Source organism: Jaculus jaculus, chromosome 9 (genome assembly GCF_020740685.1).
Source record: "Jaculus jaculus isolate mJacJac1 chromosome 9, mJacJac1.mat.Y.cur, whole genome shotgun sequence".
Lineage (NCBI taxonomy): Eukaryota > Metazoa > Chordata > Mammalia > Rodentia > Dipodidae > Jaculus > Jaculus jaculus.
This window is the reverse complement of record NC_059110.1, coordinates 68,624,870-68,650,720: the sequence shown is the minus strand read 5'-3', so window position 1 is coordinate 68,650,720 and position 25,851 is coordinate 68,624,870. Positions and strand designations below refer to the sequence as shown.

Genomic DNA, 25,851 nt, shown 5'->3' with positions numbered 1-25,851 from the left:
CTCTTGCTTAAATCCTATTCATCCATGAGGGTCGAATTTACTTGCTTCTTTCTCAGAGAAAACTTATATGTCCCCCAGTCAATCAAAGTGGGCTTCTATGAAACTTCTCTTACAATAACCTGTTCTTTCAGAATTATATTTTATATAAAATTTAAAATACCTAATGTCTACCTCTGCCACTAGGCTGAGACTGTATGACTTGTAGGTAAAATGATTTTTTTTCTCTTTATTTTTCCATCACACTGCATAATAGTTTTTTAATTGATGTTTGTGGATGAAATAATGAAGTGTACATTCTTTTTTTTGGTTAGTTTTATTTATTTATTTGAGAGAAACAGAGAGAGAAAGAGGCAGGGAGAGAGAGAGAGAGAGGGAGAGAGAGAGAGAGAGGGAGAGAGAGAGAGAGAGGGAGAGAATGGGCGTGCCAGAGCCTCCAGCCACTGCAAACTAACTCCACACACATGCGCCCCCTTGTGCATCTGGCTAATGTGGGTCCTGGGAAATGGAGCCTTGAACTGGGGTCCTTAGGCTTCACAGGAAAGCAACCGCTAAGCCATCTCTCCAGCCCAAGTGTACATTCTTTATATGTGGAATCTAAACATGCTACATTCACTGAAATGCAGATGGGTAGTAACTACAGTCTGATAGAAAGGAGATACAGAGAGGTATTTTTCCAAGTGTACAAAGCTTCAATTATATAAAGAAAAAGTTCTGGAGATCTAATGTACAATAGTGTGAATCCAGTTAACAATATTGCACTGTGTACTAAGGATCTGGTAAGAGGTAGATCTTCAACATGATCACCACACTGGATCTTCATGTGGTGAATGTTTTTTTATGTATTTGTGTATCATACCATTAAGTAGTGTAAGTTTAGGGCAAAAAGCCCTAGCTCCAGCAGTCCCAACTGTCTCCTAGGCTTTGCTACTTGTCCCAATATGACAATTAAAAGGTGGAAGAATGGTGAAAAATACAGAAGATATTTAACCAAAGTTTTTGGAAGACAAATATGTCAAGGGGCTCCATGGCCCCTAGTCTCTTTGGGGTACTGATATGGGCCTTAGGCAGAGTGGGAATGGGGCATGGAACAAGAGGTATGCATGAGTATGCTGACCTTGTCCAGATGTAAGTATGCCAATCATTGTCTCTTCTAGTTATGCAAGGAGATCAGAGGAAGTGCTTAGATCTTTCCAGATGATTACTTGTGCTCCAGAGAACAGCCTCACTAGTGTAGATAATTCTCTCATTTGGGAGGTGGGCTAGCCTTTGAAGCTCCACTATTCCTGACAAACTGACTAGAGGTTTAGGACAATGCCTGGAAATTTCTAGGTACCTTGGGGAGAGGTCTGTAACAGGAAACTGTAAAAAGCTGGCAGTGAGATGCTTCAGTTACTCACATTCCTGTGGCTTTAGCCTTGAAAGGGGGTGAGTTAGGCTATAGAAACACACACTTTAGTGATTAACAAGCCCTACACAGTGTAAAACAAGAGTTTGAAAGTGAATGGGAGAGACACAAAAGGAAGGCAGACATGCTTGGCTTTTGTGTTGCTTTACTTACCTTGTGGCCCAAGAGGGGAGCCAATGTGCCTTATCAAAGGCAGAGTCTCTGTTCCTGCTATAGGTGTACATTTTAAGGATATGTAATTTTTAATTGCTAATTATACACCATTAAATTTGATTTAAAAAAAGAATGAAATACACATTGAAGCATGTCTCAATTTAATTATATAATTTACTGCTAGCCAAAACATATTTGAACTGATACACTGTCCCAACTGTATAGTTAAGTCCTATTCAGCATCCACATTGGCTGTCATGTAAAGGACAGATTGATTGACTATGAATCTCACGAAATACCTTTATCATCATAAATTTTTCCCCAAAGTACTAGTTTTTAATATGAAAATTGATTTTAATGTTAGAGTGGTTATATAAAATATTTAATTGCATGCGTAAAATATTTTTGGAAAATGTTTAGACTCATTCTTGCCCAATATCGTTCTAAATGAACCTTTCTGTTACTGAAAAGCATATCTATTAACAAGAAAACTGCCATGGTACAATAAAGTCAAAGCTTGTGTCACCTTCTGTGCCCCAAATTTGAGCATTTGTGATGTTTGCTCTTAAAATATTTAAACAGAGTTGTGAGGGCCTTTCCCCACAGCAATTCATTATGCAAACTTTTGGCCAGGATCACCTTTCCACATGGTTTTCAGGAGTGTCAAACTTCACCCTGAATGGTGGCCATTCAGTGTACTGTGGCTGCAGTGGTACCAGGTGTTAATATTTGCCCAGAGCACCTTAACCAGTAGCAGTGCAACAAGAAATGAGGAAATACTGCTAATTTTTTTTCTATAAAAAGGAAGTGGCTTGCTGAAATACCATTTTCTCTAATGGCTTTCCTTTTTTGTTCCCACTGGTGGGACAAATTTCTGTAATCATTGACAAAGATTGGGAAGGGTACTCAGGACCAAGCCTCTTTCAGCATGTTGTAATGGAATGCCAGCAAGGTTCCCACCTGCTCTCTTCCCTCCTCCCCTTCCTGGAATGGAAAGGATATGTGCTGGAAAAATGTCAACCCAAAAACTAGGTGTTTGTTCTTGTCTGACAAAAAGGTCTATCATGAGAGGGAAAATGCAGTATATTCATCATTACAGTAGGTGAAGGTGGAGGAAGTGATGATGGGAGAAGATTCTGAGCTTGCTTCTTTCTGTTCTTCTACTAAGTCCCCCAACACTTATTATAAGCTGAAGAAGCTATTAAGCACCCTATCACTCTGAAAATTATCCTTAGAATGAAATATCTCTAAATTCTTGCATGATAGTATGTGTAGTTCCAAGATACAATGCTAAACAGCCTTTTTTTATGGCTGAGTTCCTCCAGACTTGAACTGACATAAGTTGATTCATGTGAGACAAATTTAAAGGGCTAGACCTCTGTAGTGAATAATTAGCTAATCATACAATTTTTACAGCTGGAAGTTATCTAATCAAATGTCTTCATTTTACAGATGAGGATTAAGCCCTTGGCTCTGCTCTTAGAACAGCTATAAAAGTTCTTGGCTGCTTTCAGCAACAACTGGAGTGACCTCCCATTCCCTCCTGTATTAAATGCAGGCCAATGTTAACTGGGTAGAAACTTAATAGAAGCCAGAAGGGTTTCTAAAGTGACTTCTTATATGTTCCTTTCTTGTTTTCAGCAGCCACAGTTGTTATGGCCTGAATTCACATTATTGTATGTTATTTTATCAGTAAGCAGTGATATGCTTTAGTGATTAAAGGTGGCTAGCATAAACAAAATGCATCAAGAATGCTTTACAGATAACACTACTTTTATAAAACTTGTTTCGTGATGTTTTCATACATATATTGAATTTTCATCAGATGTACCTCATTACCCTCTCTCATCCATCCCCCTCAATCCAATTGTCTTCCTCTTCCTGTTCATCTCTTTCTAATACCTTTACCTCAGGCGAGAATGACTCCCCATCCCCAGCAACTTTGAACTGTCATTAGCTCATTAGGAAGGGAAGTGACCTCATCAGACCCTCTGCTATCTGCAACAGAATGTTGACTGGTCCCACCATGTGCAGATCTTGTGCAGACAATCTCATGTGTTGAGTCTATAAGCACAATGGCTTGTCCTGTCAAGATACAGAGTCCCACAGGTCTCTTCCCCATCCTGTAGTTCTTAACATTCCTCCATGATGTTCCCTGAGTTCTATGGGTGGATGGGGGCAGGGTAGTGAAAATCTTCATGTCCTGTACAGGGACAAGCACTTTTCTTCTTTCTTTTTTGTTTTTTTTTTTCTTTCTTTCTTTTTAATTTTATTTTTGTTTTGTTTTGTTTTGTTTTTCAGGTAGGGTTTTGCTCTGGCTCTAGCTCAAGCTGAACTGGAACTCATTATGTGGTCTCAGCATGTCCTCCAACTCATGGAGATCCTCCTACCTCTGCCTCTCCACAGCTGAGATTAAAGGTGTGCGCCACCATGCCTGGCTCCCCCACAACTGTTCTAACAGAAGTGGTCCTTTGCCAGGTGTAGGCTCTTGGCACCTTGAAAGAAGTCAGGGATGTAGACTTGCAAACTTCCATCTAGGCTTTGTATGTTCTGACTACTGCCCTATGCTGGGCTCTTTGGGTGATCATGTTCCAAAGTATGTCCTCACAGTCAGGATATTGGCTATTCAGGATCTTTGACTTTTAGCTTTTTTTTCTTATATGTGTAAAGAATCCCATTGGCATATTAATGGGGGTTGTGTAGCATCTAAAAACACTTTGGCTAGTGCAGATTTTAAACAATATTCTTCTAATTCATGAATATGAGAGGTACTTTCACTTCTGTGTCTTCCTTAAGCTTTTTCATCAGTATTTGGTAATTTTCAGTGTAGAAGTCTTTCACTTCCTGTTTATTCCTAAGTATTTTGTTTTCAGAGTCTATTATTAATGGAATAGCTTTCATGATTTCTTTCTTGGCAAACTCATTTTTAGTATAGGGAAAGGTTACTGATTTTTGATTCATTTTTGTATTGTTTTGTATTGACTTTGTATTCTTCTAACTGTTGAATTTGGTTACCAATTCTAATTACCTTGGTAGATCTATAGTCCCATAGGTAAAATCATAACTTTCAACAGGGATAGTTTGACTACTGTTTGCCCTATTCATATATCTTTTATTTCTTTCATCACCTAATAGGTCTGACTAGGAAATTTTTTGTAGTATATTAAAAGAGTATGACAGTGGACACTTGCCTTGTGCTTAATCTTAGAGGAAATGCTTTAAGTAATCCCTGCATCCATATGATATGAATGTGGTTTTACCATGCATAATCTTGTTATATTGATGTGTTATCCTTCTGGATCTGATCTGCTAAAGGCTTATATCATTAAGGGACCTCGGATTTTCTAAGTCTATTAATTGTGTGATTTTGTTTGTTTGTTTGTTTGAGGTAGGGTCTCACTCTGGCCCAGGCTGACCTGGAATTCACTATGTAGTCTCAGGGTGGCCTTAAACTCTCAGTGATCCTTCTACCCCTGCCTCTTGAGTGCTGGGATGATTTTTATTTTTCATTCTGTTCATTGGATGCATTGCCTTTACTGATTTGCACATGTTGAACCACATTTACATCCATGGAGTGAAACCATCTTGGTCATGATGAATGATCATTCTAATGTGCTATAGAATTTGATTTGATAATATTTTATAGACATTTTAGCATCTGTTTTCCTCAGGATATAGTTCTCTTTGATTTTGGTTTTGGGGCAATTCTGGCCTCATAGAATGAGTTTGAAAGGGATCTCTCCCTTTCAGTTCAATTGAATAGTCTTGTCTCTCACTTCCATGAGAGTCTTAGTCTATGTCTCTAAAGTAATAGATATGTGTCCTCTTTTACTACTTGAGACATCAATCTTTTGTGTTCTCCCTCCTATCTGCTCCTCCACCTTTCATTTTACCTATTCAAGTTGTGCACAAGTCTAAAATAATGGCATCTCTCCTTGTCTTCACTGCACAGGGTTAGTTCCCTGCCCCAGTGGCACTCCCTGGAAGAGCAAGAGGCTTTACAGTAATACACTTAGTAACACAGCCAATGGGAGATACATTCACAACCATGAGTGATCTTACTTCTATCTGTCCATCAGGGCAAAATTATGTGTACATTCTATGTAGTTTATCACTGGAGTCCAGTGAAGGTAAATGTTGGCTACCTACAACAAGAAAACTTCTCATAACACCTTTTACTATTTCATTTGCCTAGATCTTCCCATCCAATTATCCTGAGATCACTTTTGAAAAACACGAGCCTTTGTATTAAGCTCTGTTCTACTTACAGGGGAAACTCAATCTCAGATAACATTCCTCAGAGCTTTGCCTTCCTTATTATTTTCATCTAGACAGTCTATATTTTAACTCTACTTTTAGTAGAGTTTTGAAAGTCTCAAAATTGAATGTAAATCTCTAGATTTTATTTTACAATGAACATCCAATGGGATGGGCTATTCTTTCTTGTTATTTGGAAAAGAAATCTGTTTGTAAATATTAAATTTTACCTTGTTAAACATTCCCCAATATTTTTTCACATCACATCATCTTGAAAATAAAATTGCATAATATAGTTACATAAAATAGTAATAGAGCTCTTACATTAATATAATGTATTTATAAAAATAAATGTTATATATTATTAACTCAAGTCCCTGCTTTATTCAAATTTCTTCAGTTTTAACCTAACATGCTTATTCTGTTTCAGGATCTAATCTAGAATCCCACAATATAGTTAATTGAAATGTCTCCTTCAACCTCTGGTTATGAGATTATCTCCACCAATACTTGTTTGTGATGATCTTGGTCATTTAAAAGAATATTGATCGGGTGTTTTGGAAATGTCCCTTTATTGAGGTTTGTCAGACATTTTTTCATGAATAGAGAGTAGTAATATGCTTGGAGAAGGAATACCACAGAAATAAAGGGCCATTCTCATCTCAGCATGCAGGGTGCCAGCATGTTTTTTCATTGTTGGCATTGACCTTGGTCATCTGGATGAAGCTGTGCCAAGTACCTCTTTGGTAAAGTTGCCTTTTTATTCCCTTCTATAGTATAGAACCCTTTGGAGGAGCATTATATGCTCACTTCTCACTCAAGCACTTTCGAAATATCCCCATTACTGTGGTGTACTGTGATTTTTTTTCAGCATTTTATTGCTTTTTTACGTACTACTCATTACTTTGATCAACTATTTCTTAATTCTAAATATGGATTTTATACACATTCCTAAGTTCTTTGTTCTAAGTTTGCAAGTCTAATATGCTGAAACTGGATATTTTCTTCCAGTTTTTATTTTAACTCTCTACATATATCAGGAAATATGATATATTTCTATGGTTATTCAATAGCACTAAACAAAGCACAATTAAAGCCAGAATATTGTGACTTACTAAACATCTCCTACCATCTCAAATTCTCTCATTTTCAGCCTGATCCTGAAGCCCCAATTAGAGCTCTTTTGATGCCTTGCTCATGCTGATTAAGAAAAAAAATTGACTTTACACTATTATCTTTCAGCTCACAGTTTATCCTCAAGAATAAATAAAAGAACAGGAAGTCTAACAGTAGTGTCTCATGTGAAGAATAATAACCATGAGACATTTCATTGCATCAATGTGAAAGAAGAATGAAGTTTGCTTGGGGGAGAGAGTCTGGAATGTTATCTTTCTAAGGAAGGAAACAGTTATCAGGTTTGAAGGGCAAGTAGTAAGGCATGGAAGATGAATCAGTCTAACCTCCAGTTCTTCACCGAGACTGTGTGACATCTAACCAGAAGAGAAATGGTGCAAAAAACCTTCAGGTTCACATTAGCATCCACAGTAGTGAGGAGGAACAACTAAGAAGAGCCTTGCTGGGAAGTGACAGATAACAAGGAAACCAACCACAGAACAGACAAGCATGGACAGTTTCAAACTCGCTGAATAATGGATGGCAACATCAAAAACCCTTCCATGATTTCAATTTCAGCTTCTCTTTTCTTTACTGTGTGCTTTCCTTCTGTTTCTGGATTAACAGCTCATAGAAATGGCATTCCTTAAAAGGAAACCCATGCCCCTGCCCTTGACAGTCCTGGAGACACTATCAAGGAAAATGGGATTGAAAGTATTTCTCAGAGAACAGCCAACAAGCCATTTTATGGCCTGATACATTTCTTGGAGGGATTTGCAAGAAAAAAAAATAAGTTCAACCTGGATTGTTTTCTAAGTGTGCTCATGTACTGGGCTTAGGAGCAATAGCTATTGGCCCTGGACTACCCACGACGTGAAAAGTCATGTTCTCCCTAATTCTGAGGTCAATCCTGGGGAACACATGAGATTCTTTACATTTACAAAGGAAGAACAGAATGCTAGTAAGTTTGCATAAATCTATGCATAATGTCAAGTGACAGTAGAAGAACATTCAGGTGGCTCTGAGATAGTGGAAATTCTCTATCTCATAGCTATAAAGGCATAAAATGACCATTTACAGAGGAAAAAAGGAGACTGTCTCACAAATTGAGATATTGGGCTGGAGAGATGGCTTAGTGGTTAAGAGCTTGCCTGTGAAGCCTAAGGACCCCGGTTCGAGGCTCGGTTCCCCAGGTCCCACGTTAGCCAGATGCACAAGGGGGCGCATGCATCTGGAGTTCGTTTGCAGAGGCTGGAAGCCCTGGCGCGCCCATTCTCTCTCTCTCCCTCTATCTGTCTTTCTCTCTGTGTCTGTCACTCTCAAATAAATAAAAAAATAAAAAAGAAAAAAATAAAAAAGAAATTGAGATATTTACCCCTATGAATATAGATACAAAAGCAAAGTTTCAACCCTCTTAACACAAAGTTTACTGCAGATACACTGGGTTTTACAACATGGCTTTTTGCTCTGATTGCTACCTAGGAGTCCAGCTTCGTCATAGTGGCTACACAGCTCAGGTCTGTTGGAAATCATATCTGGGTAAATATGTTATTGTGAATCACAGCCTTAAAAAAAAAACTGTTTATTTCCACATTTACTAAGTCTACAGAACAGCTTACGACCATTCAGAGGGTGACCACACCCACTCTGTGGCCTGAACAGTGGGAGCTGCAGACCAGTCTTCAGTGAGTGGCTGGGCACTCCAGTCTTCCATGAGGAACTGCTGGATAGGCACAGAGAGCACATGCACACCTTGGGAGCAGTCTGCCACCTCAGGCTGGGCAGCAGCGATCTATTCTCCCTGGAATGAGGATCCCCCTTGGTCATGGCCTTCTCAACGGCAGCCTGTTACTTCTCAGTCTCCTTGGTGTCTCCATAGAAGCACAGATAGGGCATGACCTCCCAGGGGTGCTCACTGGAGATGGTGCTGCACATTCACAGGACACCCCCAGCCAGTATCCATTATATCTAGCCCACCGAGTGAGGTCCCTTGTTACATGGGATGGCAGTTTCCATGTAGTACAGAGGAGACAGAGTCTGTGTTACACAGAGCAATGGTAGACAGGTTGACCTAGGACACCTCCATGAGAGGCTGGTGGTCAGCCCTGGGGTCAGTCACCATCAGAAGACAAGACTCCCTGAAGGCTACCTGGATCTGGTTAGTGAAGGTCTCAGGGGTGTAGAGGCCAGTGATGGGAGTGGCTCCTTTGTCATCACATGCTGGTCTGCGTTTTGGAGGAGATGATGATGACATCAGCAGGATTCTCCTTGACAACAATGGAGGAGCTGCCAGCAGAAGCTTTTATCAAGTCCTCTTCAGACGCGTTATGTAGACACCATCACTCTTCTTCTTACAGATGGACTGCTCCATCTAGGAATCAAGGTTGGTGCCACCTAAGTGGGTTCCTGCTGCAAAGAATTTGAGGACATAATCCTCCTTCATTGGCAGGATGTGGAGGGCTCTGAACATTGTTTAAATTTCCCTTCTCAGTTAAGTTGAAACTCAAGAACAACGCTGTATGGCCCCTGTATAGGTAGCATGGAAAAGAGTGAATCACAATTGTTAACCTAATCTCACAAAATAGCATGTATAACTGGAGGTCTGGGGTAGTAGATGGCTTAGAGAAGAGAATGACATTGACTTGAAGAGCTGAGACTTAAAATTCACTTTTCCTCTAAGACAAGGCATATTTATTTAATCTTACAGTAGACCAAAAAACCCCAAGTTCATTTTCAGGGCAACATTTTTCTTCCATTTTACCTGTACCTCCTCCACAAGTTATGCTAATCTCCTTAGAGCTTTAGGTGATATTTCAATCTCTCGTTAATAACAAGCTGATTTATAGCTATTGGAAACCATTAATAGCCAGCATATAACATTAGATTGTACTCCCTTGAGATTTTCTCATGGAAGATTGTGTGTATTCTCCCTTGCACCTGCCAGGAGTATGCATGCCCCTTCCCCTTTGCAGTGATACCTTGAGGTGCTGACTCAGTATCATCCTGGTAGGAACCTTCTGGAAACCACTGTTCCTGAAAACATGCATTAGCACATTCTTCTTGAAAGATAGCATTCTTCAATGTGGGCCTGATTATCCTCCAGCCTCAGCAGTCATCTGGCTTGGAGCCACTATAAGCTGTAATGTCTTTTTGTTTTCTCAACCTAAGGGAAAGGTGATGGGTTTATTTCTCCTGTTCATAAAAGTACGACTGTATTTATTGGCATTTGATGCAAACTGTTTTCCCTGCCACCTGTTTCTAAGGCCATGATCTTAGGAAAATTCTTGTAATCTATGTTGGACTTTGGCTTAGCACTCCTGCAGCCTAAGTATTGACATCACAACTAATGTTGCAAAGCAAGAATATGAAGCCAGGCAAATGGGATGCTCAGAATATTAGGAATTTTGGTACAAACTAACTTAGACTCTCCTATCCTAGTACTAACCAGGCCTCACTGTGCTTAGCTTCTGAGAAAGGTGGTATGGGTGTAGATTAAACTAACATGCTCTCAAAGAGTAAGAAGAGGGGAACCAGTTTCTTGAATTATTTCAGTTACCTGTATGTTACCAAGTTTGAACACCATTTAGAAAATTAAATTTAAATTAAAGCCCACATGGTAAAAGATTATTTGCACTTTTCTGGATCAGCATGCATGCCACTGCACGGGGCTTGGCCTCTTGTCATTGCTTTCCTTGCTCCCCTTGCTCTCCTAGGATTCATATAGTTTCCCCTTTAAAAGTCACTACACCATCGACACCCCATAGGCTAAGGTCACTGTATGTCTTTTCCAGAGCGACATGCTGGCCACCATTGGCTAAAATTACCATCTGTGCTGTCTCACTCTGGGGAAGTAATGTAGGATTTCTTAGCCATTTGTGAGAGAACTAGATCCTTGTCTGCTGGTGAGGAGCATGGCTGGATAGTGACTAGGGCAGGATTCTCATTGAGCAGCCTGGGTCAGGAGTTCTGTTACCCAGACTGTAGGGCCACACAGTAAAGAAGGAAGACTGTCTCTGATGCCCAGGTGAAGGATAAACTAGCCTTTTGGAAAGTATTCATTAAGTACCATATATTTAGTTGGGATTTATACAAGACTGCTTTGTTAATCCCTCCACAATCCCTGATTAGGTTTGTATTCTCAGTTGAGTAATTAAGAGAAACAAGTATTTCTGATTCTGCTAATCTGTAGCTCTGAGTCTCTGTGATAGTACTAGTTTAGTAGGTGCCATAAAGAAGTCTGACCCTCACCCAGTACCTATTATCGATTGATGCACATCCTGAGAGACTAGATATGACAAGGAAGCTTAGCATATCATGAGGTGATATATTGATGTTGGATAGCAGTACATGTCATGGCTAGGTTTCTGGAGCACTTTTTATTAGGAAAACTTGGATTTCACAAGTAGAAGAAAGTGTTGATAATCATGCTAGGTCATATTGTATAGCTCCCATTAGTATATAAAAAGCTGTTTATGCAAAAGAATATGTTTACATTTGTAACTATTTTCCATTTCTATAACCATCACTTTTAAATATCACCAAATTCCATTTGTGTTTGATGTCAAATCCATCTACACCATGAGAAAGACAGAGCCAGCTCTCTGGACAGTATGAGCACAGTTGTTTAGTGCCTGTCCAGATTGCTGTAAATCAACCACTCACCTCTGTCCTATGACATAGAAGTTCAGATGTTGACCAAGCTTGTTATGCTCTTTATTAAAGCCTTTTTTTCTGGCCAAATCAGAAAACTTGCCACTTACAAATTACATTGAGATAGTAGGTAATTAGAAAGTGTTTCTAGGGTCTCAATATAAATGCACTACAAGGTAATCTCTTGTGTCTTCTTCTTGCATATATTAGTATTTATCGATCCAATATGTTCTCTCAGTGTGCTGGATGACAGTGAGATGTTGCAGGGAGGGAATTATTCCATTCCCTCCTATGGAGCTATACCACTGTGCTCCTTTTTGTAGTAATCATGTCTGACCTCATCATCTCTTCATTTCTTGGGTGTGGGGAAGAGTATGGCTTATTAGCCTAGGTGTGCTCGGCCATTCTCTTTCCAAAAAGAAGCCCACAAGTCAGTGGTTTTGATTACCCAGCGTTAGATGTGAGATGCATTATTCTATTTGGTTATATTTTCCTGTCATACCAGACCCCTGAAAACATGATCAACTTTTAATTTTGTACTCAAAACCTCCCTTCATACATTTGAAGTCCAGTTGAAGTCCATCAAGTCATATATTAGCTTTTGTGTTTCCAGATTATGAGGACAAACAGTCTGGACAAGAGGAATTATGATGACAAGGACAAGTGGTCTGGACAGCAGGAATGCAACACATGGCAGAAGTATTATAAATGCACCATGACACAGGAGCAGCCACTATGGAAGGAAAGAGAAGCACAGAACTCAGTAACTTCAAACTACCACCTCTATAAAATTGTGCACATCAAAGAGAGCTCTAAATCCTAACTGATTTACAACCATCCATTTGCAAGTGGTGGGGAAGTATGGAGGGATCTAGGATGAGGTGGGCAATGTCTGAGGGGAACCTAGGGTAAAAGCAGGTAAAAGCACACATCTGTAAATTCTCCCCCTTGGGTCAAATATGTATCTTCAGGCTATTTCATAGATGCCATCTTTTGAGGAGCAACACTTAGACTCTGCTTTTCCCATAGACCTTATTGGTGAAGTAACGTCATGGAGACCAGTCCTAAGAGGTGTCTTCCTTTGGCCCTGTCACCCTGAGGAGGGTGGGCAACAAGAATTGAAACAAAAACTTATCTTGATCCAAGACATCTGTAGCCCATGGATGTCTTATAGGGAGCGTTAATAACTGACTATGGAGCTAGTTTGTCTCCGGATAAATTTGGAGGTTGTCTTTTCAGGCAGGTCACAGGTCATGGAGTTATTCCCAGAGCTACTCCAAGTCTCAGGTTCAGAGTTGGATATGGCATGAGTTTTCACCCAGTGATTATCAGAGAACAAAGTTCAAAGGACACCAGAATCTAAAATTCAAACAGTCCCTGAGGAAGACAAAACAAAGCCAGTTTTAATGAGTGAGAACAATGGGGAAAATCCCATGAATGTCTGAGATCTTTTCTAAAACTCAACGTGAAATATTGTGTGACTCCTTACCACTTGTTTTGCCTTCTCTTCTCTGGAGCCATTACCAAGTCCTTATTTTCTCTTGTTGCAGGGCCCCCTAAAGGCTGCTTCTGCTACTCCCCCTCTTATTGTCACATCATCTGTTAGTAATCCTTCACATTATTTAGGTGTGCACAAAAATACAGAGGAAATGGATTTCTCCTTGATGTCCATTTGTGCCTTGTTTTTATCATTCATTCTATCCTGGGGCCTTTAATATTTAAAGCCATATGTTACATGAAGATGACAAGATCATTTTATTGGCTTAGTAACAGAGCCCAAGCCTCTAGACTCTCTTAATCATATTTTTTTTATATACAGAAAAGCATAATTCACATACATAAATCTAGTGTACGTATTGTCTCAGTAGTACTACCTAACAACCACTGAAAAGGAAAACTCCAGCCACTTCCTGAGGTGCTAAATATTCTTAGTTCTAGACATCCTCTAGTAAACTTTGATATGTGAAGAATAAAAAGATATGTCAATATAGATAAATATATAGATACAGATGTGTGCGTGTGTGTACGTGTATGTACATATTTGTGTTTGGGGGTGGTGCAAGGGATCAAACCCACAGCTTTACAGAGCTATGCCAGTCCCGATACTCTACCACTGAGCTACACCTTCACACACACATATCTTTGTAATAAAGAATTGTCTTCAATCAGATGTAATATAAGCTGGTCAGCTGTAAGCTACAGTTGGCATCTATACTTTCTGCTCCCCCTGCACTTCTCACTAACTCCCCTAATGATTTTCTATCAGCTCTTTTTCTTTGATGTTTGACTGAAGTTTCTGCTTACTTTCTTGCTATTCTGCTGTGCTAAGAATGGAACCTTGGTCCCTGCACTTGCTAAAAAAGTACTTTCCCTTGAAGCCATCCAAACCTCAGCTGCATGGCTACTTTAGAAGTAGTTTGGAGCTGGGTATGGTGGCATACACCTTTAATCCCAGCACTCAGAAGGCCGAGATAGGAGGATTGATGTGAATTCTAAGCGAACCTGAGAGATTACCCAGTGAATTTCAGGTCAGCCTGAGCTAGAGACCCTACCCCCAAAACCAAAATAAATAAATAAAATAAAAACAAAAGGAAATTAGCTTCAGTCTGAAGAAATGGGCTCAGCAGTTAAGGCACTTGCTTGTAGAGCTCTAATGAACAAGTCTCAATTCCCCAGTACCCAGATAAAGCCAGATACACAAAGTGACCCATGCGTCTGGAGAGTTTGTGTGCAGTAGCTAAAGGCCCCAGTATTCTCTTTCTCTCTCTCTCCCTCTCTCCGCTTGTAAATAAATAAATAAATTTAAAAGTAGTTTTACATGTGTTAGTAAAAATGGATTTACAACATCAGAAAAGTTGAGATGGAACGTTCCTATCTTCACTGTGTCCATGTTCATAACCTCCTCATGCTGGTCTTTGTACACATGCTTAGTATGCCCTGGCCACTGCATTTTGTACCAATTTTTCTGCTACCTTTCCATTTTCTTTGGCCTAAAATCTATGGACCATCCATCCAATGTGTTTCCCTTATCTTTCTTCAAAATTTGCACAACAAAACTGCAGCTCTGGATCAACCAACCAGTTGACTTCTTGGAATTTTATCTAGACGACAGAACCTTGTTCAGAAAAATTCCCACAGTGCAGAGATGATACAGTGATTTCAGAAGGCTCAGTTTACTCAGGGAAAGGGTTGGGGTATAGTTCGCTGTTATAGCAGTTCTAGCATGCAGCATGCTCTCTGGAGATTCCATCTCTAACACTGAAGAAGAGAAAGACAGAGAGGCAGAGAGGAGGAGAGAGGAGAAATTATATTATCCCAAGATCTTTGAAAATAATATGTCTGCCTAGGACAACATATTTTGGGTTTTACACTAGATATAATTTTTTTAAGTTTTCTGGGTAACCCAGGACTAGTGACTCACACTTGTATTTTTGTTTGTTTTTTTGAGGTAGGGTCTTGCTGTAGCTCAGACTGACCTGAACTTCACTATGTAGTCTCAGAGTGACCTTGGACTCATGGCACTCCTCCTACCTTAGTCTCCAGAGTGCCTGACATGACCTACACTTGTAATCTTAGCATTTAAGAGGCTTAAATAGAAGAATCACTGTGAGTTCAAAGCCAACTTGGGCTATATATGGTAAAATTCCTCAGGATAGCTTGCCTAACAGAATAAAGCCCTGACTCGAAACTGAAAGACAAAGCATTTCCCTTGAGAAACTATTATTAAGACAAAGTCAAGAATCTGAAATTTTCTATAGCTCCTGTCTAAGTTTGGTCTTTACATTCATTTCCTTCTCCTCTGCTCTGTTAAATACAGATTAAGTAAGGGGAAAATATCCCATGTTGTTTTCCAAACTATAGTTTTATATTTCTCATGTGATTATGTGCATATAGAGAATCCTTAAACTTCTGTAGAACATTTGTCTTGAAGCATTTTATGTAAGTAGAGTCTTATAATCTTTATACCTATGAGGATAGTAATAAAACTCATGAAAATTGTTATAGAACACAGTTGAAAATCAAGCATATCAATGCAGTCCATCCCAGTCCACACTCAGCTCACCTTTGCAGTCTCATCTCTTACCTCTTCTCTGTCAGCTGAGGCTGAGCAACTTCGACATTCAGGTCAGACCTTCCCCCGTGGTTCATCCCATCTGGAAACACCACTGCATCTCCAAGAGTGATTTATTAGCCTCATTGGCACTTTTCAACCTAATTAAGTTGAAAATTAAAATTTATTATTACAACACCCTTTCTGCAAATTTTGAGGCACAGATGTGTATCTTTAGGTGAAGAGATAATAGATTTCTGGGTCATCTTATAAAGCAATCAAATAGTTTTTACAGTTAAACCAATTTACAATGCTCCTTGCAGCTTTCAAAAGTTCCAATTATAACCTCATCAACATTGTGATTTTTACTGGAAAAATAACCTTTAGTATTTCCATTAGTACACGTTTACTATGAATAAATAGCCTGAGTTTTATTTGATCATAAATGCTTTCATTTAATTTTCTTTCTTTTCAAAACATTTTAATCAAAGTAAACTTACATGCAACTTAATTTGTTTTTTTTTTAAATATTTTTCTTTCCTTCTTTCTTTATTTGAGAGAGAGAGATAAAAAGGCAGATAGACAGAGAGAAAGAGATGGGAGAGAGATAAAATGGATGTACCAGGGACTCTAGCCACTGCAAAAGAACTGCAGATGCATGTGTCAGCTTGTGCATCTGACTTACATGGGGATTGGGAGATCAAGCCTGGATCCTTGGGCTTTGCAGACAAGTGCCTTGACCACTAGTCCATCTCTCCAGCCCTAACATTTTTAATTACATATTAATTTTATAAAATAATAGCTTCTGGGCTAGAGAGATGCCTTAGCAGTTAAGGCACTTGCCTGAGAAGACTAAGGGCCCAGTTTTGACTCTCCAGATGCCATATAAGCCAGAAGCCCAAGGTGATGCAAGCTTGCAAGGTCGCACGTGCACACAAGGTGGCACTAGCTTCTGAAATTTAATTAAGTGCCCCGGCACACCGCTTCCCTCTCTTTCTCTCTCTCTTTCTTGCTCTCACTCTCTTACATTACAAAAGAGGGGCAGGGATGGACAGATGACTTAGCAGTTAAGTGCTTGCCTGTGAAGCCTAAGGACCCCAGTTCGAGACTCAGTTCCCCAAGACCCATGTTAGCCAGATGCACAAGAGGGCACACACATCTGGAGTTCGTTTGCAGTGGCTGGAGGCCTTGGTGCGCCCATTTTCTCTCTCTTTCTTTCTCTCTCTCTCTCCCTCTCTCTTTTTCTCTCTCTGTTACTCTGAAATAAATAAGAATGAACAAATAAATTTCAAAAAGGGGGGGAGTCTGTTGGGTTTGCCTCACAAAAAAAATATATTATAACATCTCCATACATACATATATAATCTACTTTGATATTTACTCCCTTTATTGCCTTGTCTCATCCCTTCACTCCTTTTTTCACTTCTACATTCTATTTATTTATTTATTTATTTATTTATTTATTTATTTATTTGAGACAGAGGGAAAGAGAAAGAGAGAGAGAGAGAGACAGAATGGGCATGCCAGGGCCTCCAGTCCCTGCAAACAAACTCCAGACGCATGTGTCCCCTAGTACATCTGGCTTAGTTGGGTTCTGGAGAGTTTAATGGGGATCCTTTGGCTTTGCAGGCAAATGCCTTAACCACTAAGCCATCTCTCTAGCTCAACTTCTACATTCTTAATAGCCCGCCCCCCTTGTTACTGTCATGTCCTCCCTTCCCAAAAATGCAAGTATGAGAGAACAGCTGTTATTTGTTTTTTCTGAAGGTAGATAATTTCATTTAACATAATAATTCCCACTCCATACATTCTCCTACAAACATAACTTTATTCATTATATGATGAAGCAAAACTTCACTCATCCATTTCTGGGTGTGTATGGGGGTTCCAAAACTCATATGTTGTGAACAGTGTCATAATATAGGCACATTAAAGGGTACACTAATGGTACATTTTCATTTTTTTAGTGTAAATCTGTGGAATTGAAATTGATAGCTTATATGAATTGATATGATAAATAAAATTTTAACCCTTTTAAAACTATGAAGGCTACTGGGAGGAGAAAAGTCATCAATAATCTCACCCAGTGGTAGAACCACCCTGTGTGCTACACAACTGAGAAGCCAGTCAAAAACGTGCCCACTTGGACAATAATGGCATGACTATTATGGAGTCTCTTTGACTGGATTTGTATCCCACTCAATGGGAGAAAAATCCATGCCTGGTTCTGAAAACCAAGTTAATTAAAAAAAAAAATCTGTGGCTGGGAAGATCATAGACCCTAGCAGGGAGAAGCTACTAATGTTGCTTGGCTAAATGGATATATTGTGCCCATCAAATTATTCTCTAAATATCTGTGTTGATGTGCTGTTCTCACCTTTCTTCAGATAAGCTTCTTTTTTTGCAGATGGAAGTGACTACTGGGGAGACTCAAAACTTGTCACAGTCCTGAGAATAAGTGGCTGTGGCATGCTCAGTGCTGAAGCAGACATCTCTATCACATCCTCCAAAGTTCACAGAATATTTCAGAAGAGGAGGTGGAAAGACAGGATAGAGAAGAGTGCTTTGGATCACTGTCATGTGTACATGAAATGGTTGCCGTAGTCATGACTTCACAGTGGCAGTCAAAGCCTGCAAGATATCTGCATAATATTGTGCCAATCAGCATGTTGACATGGATGATGAAGGAGAGAGAAAAAAGACATCAAAATAAAAGTGTAATTAGTAAGAAGGAAGATGTTCAGTGGATGGGAGGAAGGGTAAGGGGACAAAAGAAGGAAATGGGAGGGGATTATGATCAAAATAAATTATGTATATGTATAAAAGATGTAAATAAGGGCTGGAGAGATGGCTTAGCGGCTAAGCGCTCGCCTGTGAAGCCTAAGGACCCCGGTTCGAGGCTCGGTTCCCCAGGTCCCACATTAGCCAGATGCACAAGGGGGCGCATGCGTCTGGAGTTCGTTTGCAGAGGCTGGAAGCCCTGGCGTGCCCATTCTCTCTCTCTCTCTCCCTCTATCTGCCTTTCTCTCTGTGTCTGTCGCTCTCAAATTAAATTAAAATAAAATAAAATTAAAAAATTAAAAAAAAAGATGTAAATAAAAGTTTGATAAAAGAACATTGTTTTATAAAGAGAAAGTCATCCATATATTTTTAAATTCTAGAAAATATAAACAGAAGGGATAAAATTGATAAGGATATTATAAATAAAAAGAAATTCCTTGAAGCCATAACTCAAAAAAAAAAAAAAAAAACTAATGGCAGGACTAGAGAGATAGCTCAGCAGTTCAAGCATTTACTAGGCAAGTATGAGGTCCTGAAAGGCCCTGAGACCACCTGAATTCAACTTCACAGCACCCACATCAACATTGAGGCATGGTCACATGTGTTTGTAACCTCAGTCCAGCAGGGGGAGGTGACTAAGGAATCACTGAGATTCACTGAACAAAATAAATAGCAGCTCCCACCTGAGTGAGGACTCCATTTCAAGCAAACAGGCAGATGAGTGAAAAGAGAATATTCAAACTTATCCTCTGACGTCTGCATGTATGCACACAGTGTGTGTGTGTGTGTGTGTGTGTGTGTGTGTGTGTGTGTGTAACAGGCTCATACAATACACACACACACACACACACACACACACACACACACACCAATGATCCCTCTAGTAAGTGTGTTATTTCATACTCTACCATGGTGATGAGAACATCAGCTCCTTTGCATCCCAGATTTAAATTGTAGACATTCTAATTGGTACATTGTGACAGCTCACTGTGGTATTCATGTGCATTTCCACAATGACTCCTGATGTTATATTTTTATGTTCATGGACCATTTATACATATTTTTGAAAAGAATCTATTCAAGAATCCCTCCACTAATTTTTAGTGATTAGTAAAATTCTTTATATAATCTTTATATTCTATAGTATACAAATTCTTTGTACTATGTAATGTGTTCTACCTACTTGGATGTAACAAAGAAATTTTCTAGGTAGCAAGATATATTTATATTTTATATGTAGACATATAATCAATCTTGAGTTTAATCTTCTGTATAATGTGAAATATAGTTCAATATATTTCTTTTTTCCTGTAAAGATATCCAGCTGCAACAAAAAAAAAAATTGGAGAAAAGATTTCTTTCTGCATTGCATTATAAAAGCCACTTTATCCAAAAGCATATGTGTCTCCTTGTTTGTATCTACAAACTGCCTTCAGCAGCTCTATATTACATCACAAAACAAACATGGCAGGTTTAAAACATTCTCTTTGCAGAGCTTTTTTGATTCTTCTTGGAATTTCTTTCTAAATGCTATTACTAAGAATTTACATGAATGAGTTACATGACATTTCTGGATTATAAGGTTATGATTGGGTTTATAATTGCTTTTCAATTAACTTTATATATGGTAAAAATAGAGATCAAGCTTCCTTTTGTGCATATGGCTGGTATAGTTTTGATGTACCATGAATTGAAAATTCCCTTTCTTTATTAAACTGCCTTAGAAACTTGCTTAGTAAGTTGAGTGAATGGCATCAGTAAATGCAGGTGAATGTATGTTCCTGCTGATGCTAAATTAATGACATGTAACTAGAAACCATTGTGAAGTTCTAGAGACCAGTTAAGCTATAGCAACTGGGGCATGGTAACACATGCTGCTTATCCTGGATATCCTTTAAACAGAAACAAAATAAATCAACCATGGCATGAAAATTTAGATTTACCTGCTTCTATAAGTACTGAGGAATCCAGCAGCAGAGTTTAGCAGTTCCTAGAAGCAGAAGAAGTAGTAATTTGGAACTGCAGCTCCAAAAGGAGATGCCCGAAGAGCAAGGGAGATCTTAGAAGGCCTACAACATCTATTTGAGATGCTTGCTAAAGGTGTCGTTCAGGAAGGCCAGTGCACAAAGACAAAAGTGTGATGATTTGTTAAAATGCCAAACTTCAGCTGAATATACATTGATTACATATGGCATACCACAAATAAGGAAATATGGTCCAAATGAGAGAAGTAAAGCTCTCAGAACCAACATCACAGAGACTAAGAAAGAAAGACAAATATCACGTGTTTTCTCTCATATGTGGCTCCTATACTAGGCCAACAGGAGTGGAGTATAAAAGGGAGTAAGCATTAGGACTACGTGCAAGTAACTAGAATGAGAGCCGGAAAAAGAGGAATCAGGGAGGGAGGAGAGGAGGGGCTACCAGATAAACAAGTAGAGGGAAAGAATACAAAGGTGAGATGGTGGAAGATCAGAGAAAGGGAGTGTTGGAATGAAAACTACACAAAACCAAAGGCTAAAGCAGTCACCACAATAGGAACCTTGTGCCTGCAAACCAGTAGACAAGATAGAACTCCCAAACAAGGGAGATGGACAGACCAGACAGAAATGCCCAGTAGAAGGTGGAGAAAGCTCAGTCCTTAAATATAGGCTCTGGCTTGTGGATCCCAGAAATTGTTTAATTCTAATAGCAAGCAGCCGGCCAGGATGAGCTCTGTGATTCCCCAAAACAAAATTTTCCACTAGGCCTTTGGAAGATTCATTATCAGGCTCTCAGAGCAGGCAGAAGAAAGAGCCAACAAGCTTTAAAGCAAGTACTTTAAACTCTTCAGTCATTGGAATGAAAGAATGAGGAAAAGCAGGCAGAACTTAAAGTACTAATGGGACCCCGAAGTGGATCACCATACTCATCATGCAATTCCAGAGAGAGGTAAGAGATAGGAGATGGAAGAGATTTTGTTTTCTTTGAAGAAATAATGGCTGAAAAAGCACAAATCTGAGGAAAGAAATCAAAGGCAAGAAATCCAAGGAAAGAAAATTTCATGAACTTCAAAGAAGTAGAAGACATTACAATCTGCCCAAAGTCAAAGACAAAACTCCTGAAGGAGTTCCCACAAAAGTATATGCAGATTCTCAGCAGAAATTTTGCAGGACAGAAGTGAAAAGGATAATGTATTCAAAGTGCTGAAAGAAAAGAAAAAAGAAATCTGTTAACCAAGCATACTAATGCTTCCTTTAGCCACATTACATTTTTCAAATTACAAACAAAATAAGAAACTCAGATAAGCAAAGCCCAAGTGAATTCAATACCACAAGGCCTCTTCAATAAGAGTGTTAAAGAAAGTCCTTCAAGTTGAAATGAAAGGACAATTGTCAGCAGTGTGAAAGTGCATAAAAATATTAGGTTAGGTTCTCTAGTAACAGTAAACATATGGACAAAATGAGTAACTTGTGCTGGGCATAGTGGTGCACACATTTGATCCCAGTACTCTAGAGGCTAAGGAAGGAGGATCACCATGAGTTCAAGGCCAGCCTGGGCTACCTACTGAATTTCAGATCAGTCCAGACTAGAGTGAGACCATTCTCAAAAAAAAAAAAAAAAAAAAAGTGTAACTTGTACAAAGGTGATTCTGGTGTATTTAGTTTAAATGGGAGGGAAAAAAAACTATACCCATTAACGGGTGTAATAAAGATGCAATTTGTAACAATAGCATAAGCTGTGAGGGGTGGTTCTACAAAGGAATAGACTGCTTTTTATATGCCGCTGAAGTTTTTTTTATCAGATTAAAGCTATAGCTTTTACTGATTTTATAATTACAATAATGAAAAAAGAATATTTATAGAATATACAAAGAAGGAAATGATAAAGAATTATACTATATCACTAAGAAAATTTTATTGAACTATGATATAAGGCAGACAGTAAAGAAGGGACAAAAACATAAGACCTTCAGAAAATAATTAACAAAATGATAATGCTACTATTTACCAGTAATTTCTTCAAATGTAATGGATTAAACTTCCCCATCAAAAGACATGGATTGGGCTGGAGAGATGGCTTATCGGTTAAGCGCTTGCCTGTGAAGCCTAAGGACCCCGGTTCGAGGCTCGGTTCCCCGGGTCCCACGTTAGCCAGATGCACAAGGGGGCGCACACGTCTGGAGTTCGTTTGCAGAGGCTGGAAGCCCTGGCGCGCCCATTCTCTCTCTTTCCCTCTATCTGTCTTTCTCTCTGTGTCTGTTGCTCTCAAATAAATAAATAAATAATTTTTTAAAAAAAAGACATGGATTATTGAATGTAGTATAAAAGCAAGATATAACTATATTCTGTCTGCAAGTGACTAATGACAGCCACAGGATGAAAGCAAAGGGTAGAGAAAGATACTCCTTGCACATGGAATTAAAAAGAGAGAGCTGGGGCTGGAAAGATGGCTTAGCGATTAAGCGCATGCCTGTGAAGCCTAAGGACCCCGGTTCGAGGCTCGGTTCCCCAGGTCCCACGTTAGCCAGATGCACAAGGGGGCGCGTCTGGAGTTCGTTTGCAGTGGCTGGAAGCCCTGGCGCACCCATTCTCTCTCTCCCTCTATGTGTCTTTCTCTCTGTGTCTGTAGCTCTCAAATAAATAAATAAATAATGAACAAAAAAAATTTAGAAAAAGAGAGCTGGCAATAATAATATCAGGCAAAATAAACTTTATTTAAAAATTAATGAGAAACACAGACATTACACAGTGATAAATGATCAATTCACCAAGAAGGTATAACAAGTATAAATACTTATGCATCAACCCTCAGAGTCCCTAAATATTTGAATCAAACTTCAGCAGAGTTGAAGAGAGACACTCAACAATCTAGACATAGAAGGAACCCTCCCCCTCAGCACAGAAAGATAGTTATGAAACCTGCAGTTAACATCATTATTCTTGGTGAAAGAGTGTCATCTTCCTCTCTAAGTTCAGAAAGAGGAATGTATTCTCACTTTTGTACTTCTGTGCTATATCAGAACTCCTCCCTAAGACAATGAGGAAAGAAAAGAAATAAAACACGAGTAAAAACCACATTTGCTGAGGACAATACTATCAGAACAAATAAGTTTAGCAAGGTTGCAATATGCCAATATCAGGTGTGGTTTATATGCTAACACTGCAAGACATGAGAGGAAAAGGTTATAGCCTTAACAAATACAATATTCAGAAATAAATGTAAGTGAGAGACTTGCATTTATTTTTCTGGCAAGGTCTCATTATGGAGCCTAGACCAGCCTCAAGCTCACAATCTTCCTGCATTGGTCTTTCAAGTGCCAAATGACACGTGTGCAGCAACTGTGGATACTTACACATTTAAGTGATGAAACATTGCTGAAATATGCTAAAGACACAAATAAATGGAAAGATAGTATGTGTTCATTGGAAAATAATACATAAAACCTCTTCATACCACCCAACATATTCAACACAATCTTTAATCTAAATCTCCAAGGCATTTTTACAGAAATAAAAACATCCTAAAAGTTATTTCAAGTCTCAAAGGAGGTGGAGTAAATGCAATAAGTAGCTATAATTATTTTGAAAAAAAGAAGAAACTTACAGAAACCATACTGTCCAATTTTAAAACAAGAGCAACAAAAGTAAGTATAAACCTGGAGGAGTCATAGTGTATTTTTTCATCATTTACTCTATGGAACAGCAATGAAGAGTGGAAAATACAAGATAATTTTTTAATTGTGAAACAAAACTCATCACCCTACCCACTTTAACTACTTAGTATCACATTTAAACTACTAAGAATGTTGTCTTTTTGTGAAACAGAGCTGCAGAATATTTTTTAAACACATACCCATCCCTCCCAATAGCCTGGTTTCCACCACTATCCTTTGTTTCTTAAAATACAAATGCTTTAGATGCCTTCCATAAGTGGAATCATGTCTTACCTCTCTTTTCATGTTTTATGTAACAAAATGTGCTCAAGTATGAAGTTTGATAATCAGGTGTAAATGACAGTTCATTATAGGCATGTAACACTTTATTTAGCCATTCATCAGCTGATGGGAATTTAAGATCTTTTTTCCTTCGGATATGTGAATAAACCGAACTGTACAGATATCTCTTCATGATTCTTCTTTCATTACTTAGGATAAATACCCAGAAGAGAGGATAATAGATCATATGTAGTTACATTTTATTAGGAAACTATTTGATTTTCCATAGTAAGTATACCATATTATAAATTCACCAGCAGTGATGGGGGTCTTCATTTTTTCTCTATCTTCCCTAACACTCACTTCCTGACATTATTTCATATTGGTAGTGGCCATCCTGATACTTACCTGTGGATTTGACTTATATTTCCCTAATGCCTAATATATTGCACCTTCTCTTGACTAGATGTATTCTACCCAAGTCTTTTGCTTATATCTTAATTGTGCTACTTGCTTTTATTGGTTGAGTTATAGGGGTTCTTTATATACACATAGCCCCTGGTTTAAGAAAGTTCAGTAAATAACTTTTTTTCTTGTTTGAATTTAAATATCCATATTTTTAATTGACAACTTCTATACTTACAGACAGAAAAACATGATATTTCCCTTCCCTCCCTGTTTTCCCCTTCATAACTCTGCTCTCTCATAGCCCCTCCTTCTCTGCATAAGTCTCTTTTAATTTGACGTCATAATCTTTTTCTCCTATTATGAGGGTCTTCTGTAGGTATTGCTAGGCACTACAAGGTCTTGGGTATCCAGGCCAAATTCTGTCCAGACTGCTATATGTAAGGAGTGGTACCCTTTCTTTGGCTCTTACATTCTTTCCACCATCTCTTCCACAATGGACCCTGAGCCTTGGAGGACATGAGATGTTTCAGTGCTGGACATTCCTCTGTCCCTTCTTCTCAGCACTATGTTGCCTTTTAGGTCATACCAGTGGTTATTGCCATCTGAAAATCAAAGCTTCTCTAACCAAAAGTGAGAGTAGCACTAATATATGAGTATGAACATTTAGTGTAGTTCTTTTCAGTTAAATTTGGTCAGAATAATATAAGCATTTATCAAGACAAGAGAGGCTTGATATCCCTAAGGCTCATGACCTCCCCTGCCATAGGTTTGTGATTAAGTTTTCAGTACCAGGCATGTATTCCCTCCCACAGAGTGAGCCTTCAGTCCAATTAGAGAGCAGTTGCTTTCCCCCAGAGCAGACATGCCACTATTGTACTGATTTAGTCATTAGGCCTACCTGGCCAAACTTGAGGCTTCCAATGTGCCTTCACTGTGAATAACTTCTGTCTCCCATAAGGCTGCATACAGTGCAGCTTTTTCCAGCTTTCAGATGGCTGGTCTATAGGAAGAAGGTTTTCTGCTTAGCAACAACTTGATTTCTCACTGACTTTGCCACTCAGGCATTTGAAGTCTTCAACAACAGGGTCTTACCATCTCTTTCTCATGGGAAACCAT

General features: G+C 38.9%; 1 pseudogene; it reads right to left on the bottom strand.

Moving 5' to 3' along the window:
* Positions 1-8,543: 8,543 nt before the first annotated feature.
* On the bottom strand, positions 8,544-9,398 carry LOC101616251 (annotated as a pseudogene).
* Between the last annotated feature and the right edge of the window lie 16,453 nt (positions 9,399-25,851).